Source organism: Pyrgilauda ruficollis, unplaced genomic scaffold (genome assembly GCF_017590135.1).
Source record: "Pyrgilauda ruficollis isolate IOZ18807 unplaced genomic scaffold, ASM1759013v1 scaffold81, whole genome shotgun sequence".
Lineage (NCBI taxonomy): Eukaryota > Metazoa > Chordata > Aves > Passeriformes > Passeridae > Pyrgilauda > Pyrgilauda ruficollis.
The window spans coordinates 1,424,402-1,427,199 of NW_024530044.1; the positions used below are offsets into that span (position 1 = coordinate 1,424,402).

General features: G+C 54.9%; 1 protein-coding gene across 4 annotated transcripts in view; it reads left to right on the top strand.

The window, feature by feature from the left end:
* Window positions 1-2,485: 2,485 nt before the first annotated feature.
* Window positions 2,486-2,798, top strand: part of NAB1 (NGFI-A binding protein 1) — a 25,792-nt gene continuing 25,479 nt past the window's right edge. For 3 of the 4 annotated variants that reach the window (XM_041487606.1, XM_041487611.1, XM_041487607.1), the window contains exon 1: window positions 2,486-2,591. The gene's annotated coding sequence lies outside the window, so the exon portion shown is untranslated. The remainder of the gene's footprint in view (window positions 2,592-2,798) is intronic. The other variant, XM_041487610.1, reaches the window with a different exon arrangement.

Sequence of the window (2,798 nt, forward strand, 5' to 3'; positions counted from 1 at the left end):
CCCTATCTTGTAAGCATTTTTGGAAGGAAAGGAGATCTGAAATAGAAGTGAAGTTCTGCCACCTTCATCTTTTTTTAGTGTTTTATTCACTTAGTGTTACAATTTTTTGCTTTTACCTTCCTGTACTTTCAGTACGCTACAACTATTTCAATACTGAATGGAACAGCTATAAAATTAACAGAACTCTGTCAATCCCTCCCTTCCCATTTGTGCAGGGCAACATCTCAAGGACACTTTTACCTCCAGATGTCAGGACATGTTGGGAGAGGGAGCAGATTCAGAGCCTGTGTGTCCTCCGTGGGATGTAAGCAGAAACAGTACCTAGACAGGAAAGTGTTTGAATGTTAATGATAGGACAGTGCTAAAAAACACTTCAGAAACACTTCCCTGTTTTTTTTTTTGCTGGGGAAATCTCAATTTGTTGGCTGCCACTGGCTTTTTGCCCAGCATTCTCAGATCTGCTGGTGAAGGGAGACAGCAGAGCACGTTTGTCCTATTCCTCTTACCCAGAGTGAAATGCCAGACTGGAGCAGACATGCTGCTGTTCCTACGGACACACTACAGTGGAGATTAGTCTGTTCAACCCTTTCCTACACCTGCCTTGATGTATTCAGTAGCTCAGGGCAGGGCTGAGTTGCACCTCGCTCACTGGCAGCCCCTGGAAGCAGAGCTAAGTGGTGTAAGACTCCACAAATCCATGGGAATGCTCCCAGAGCAGTGGTGTTAGTCTCTCTATCCCTAGGATACACACTCACAGCCCCAGGCATGCACTATCCCTGCATCACAGCGTTGCCCTGGGTGGACTTCAGCAATGTCCCAGGAGCTTCTTGTGGGAGAAGGGATTTGTGTTGGGCACCCCTGGTTAAAATTTGGCTTTCCACCTTGATGTGCATTGTTCCTGCTCCTTTTGTTTTCCATGGGAGTGGCTGAATTTCTGTTGCATGGTACGAAAAATGTTGCATTTAGGACAAAAAGTCTATAGAAGTGTGATACTAATAATATTTTACAGCTTTAATTACCATGATTGTAGTGCCTAGAGGCGTATGCAAAAACATTTTGAGTGGGTGGAGGGGAGGCAGTGCTGTGAACATTTTTGTGGTTTTGCTGGGCAATGCGCAATGGAGTTTTCTCATGGGAACCACAGCGTGCCAGGGAGAAAAGCTGCCTCTGCCTCCTCATCTGCCCTGTTGGGATGCTGGGATCTTTGGGATCACACCCCAAAGACGAGCAGACAGCCCCAGTCACTCCAGTTTCGGGGAAAAGCCGGGCTGACCCACACTCTGCTTTGCAGAGGGGCTCTCGGGGCAGGTGCTGCCCGTTCCTCCAGGCAACAGGTATTTTTCCTCAGGCATCATCCCTTCCGTGCAGCCAGCTTCACCCGGGGGTGATTTTCGGGTTGGGCAAGGCTGATTTGGGGCAGGCCCTGGCAGCAGGCTGGAGAGCAGCGGGTCAGGGTGCGCAATGCTGACAGAGCTCCGGCCAGCCGCCCACCCGAGCGCGCCGTGCCCGCGTGGGCAGCGCCAGGGACACACAGAGCGCTCCTGTGTGACACCCACACCAGCCTGCCACGCTGCCAGCAGGCCCAAGGCAGCCCAGGGGCACGGCTCGCCGGGAAACCGGGAAATAGCCCACGCAGGAATGCAAGTTTTGAGAGTCTGGGTGTTGCAAAAGGAAAAGGGTATGGGAAAAAGGGCGCTTGCGTTTCCCCAGCTCCAGAACGCAGTCCTGCGTGCTCAGAACTTTTTAAAACTTTGTTCCTAGATAATTCTTTAATTTTTTGACGTTTTTATGTAGTTTTGGTGGCAGCGTTTGGCATAGACGCTACAAAGCCTCAGCCTTCTATTGGAAAAACTGAAGGAGAAATTCAGTTTTGCTGGGAGCTGTTTACCAAGGAGCCAGGTCAGGACTCTGCCTCCTGCCTGGCCTGACCCTGCTCAGACAAACAGCCAAGGTATGGATTAGCAGGCAAGGAAAAAGGAAAGGAAACCCTGTGTGAAAGGTATTCCCAGCTCTAGGCAGAGCTGGACGTTGCCTACAAGACAAGCTTATTTTATTGAGGCTTTTTTTCCCCTCACTCGCTATTTTTTCCACACATGTATTTTTTTTTCTATTGTTATCGGCACTAAATATGAGTTACTTAATTTATTACTTATTACTTAATTTTATCACCGAAACATTACTTGCTTAAAAACTGACAGTTTAACCAATTCTCCATCACTAAAACAACTACACGCTCCCATTTCTTCTCGCTCCAGTTGACACTTGGTACTCTCGCCCCGCTTTCTGCCTGTCGCACCGCAGGCGGGCCCTTTCTGCCGCCTCGGCCGCCCCGGGGGCGGTGTGCCCGCCCCGGCAGGGTGCTCGGCGCGGTTCCCGGGCCGTTTTCCCAAGGCGGGGCGGTCGGGAGCCGCGCAATTCCCGCGGGGGGACGCGGGGGGGGGGTCGCGGTCCCGGCGCGGTCCGGCCGCGGGGGGGCGCTAGGAGCCTGGGCGGGGGGGGCGCGGGCAGGAACTTCGGCGGGGCTGAGTCTGCGGCCCCGGGACGGCACCGAGGGGAGCCCCGGGCAGCCGGCGGCGGCGGCCAGCTGCAGAGTACGTGCGGGGCGGCCGGGGGGCGCGGGCAGCGCGGCCCTGGCGCCGCGGGGCACGGCCGGAAGGAGCGGGCGGGTCGTGCGTGGGTGATTCCCGGAGAAATCCGGCGCGGGGGGGACGGGGGAGTGGGAGGAAAGTGCAGAAGCGTCCCCGCCGTGTGCGCCGCGGGGCGGGGGCGGCGGGCGGGACGGCGCGGCCGGGCCGGGC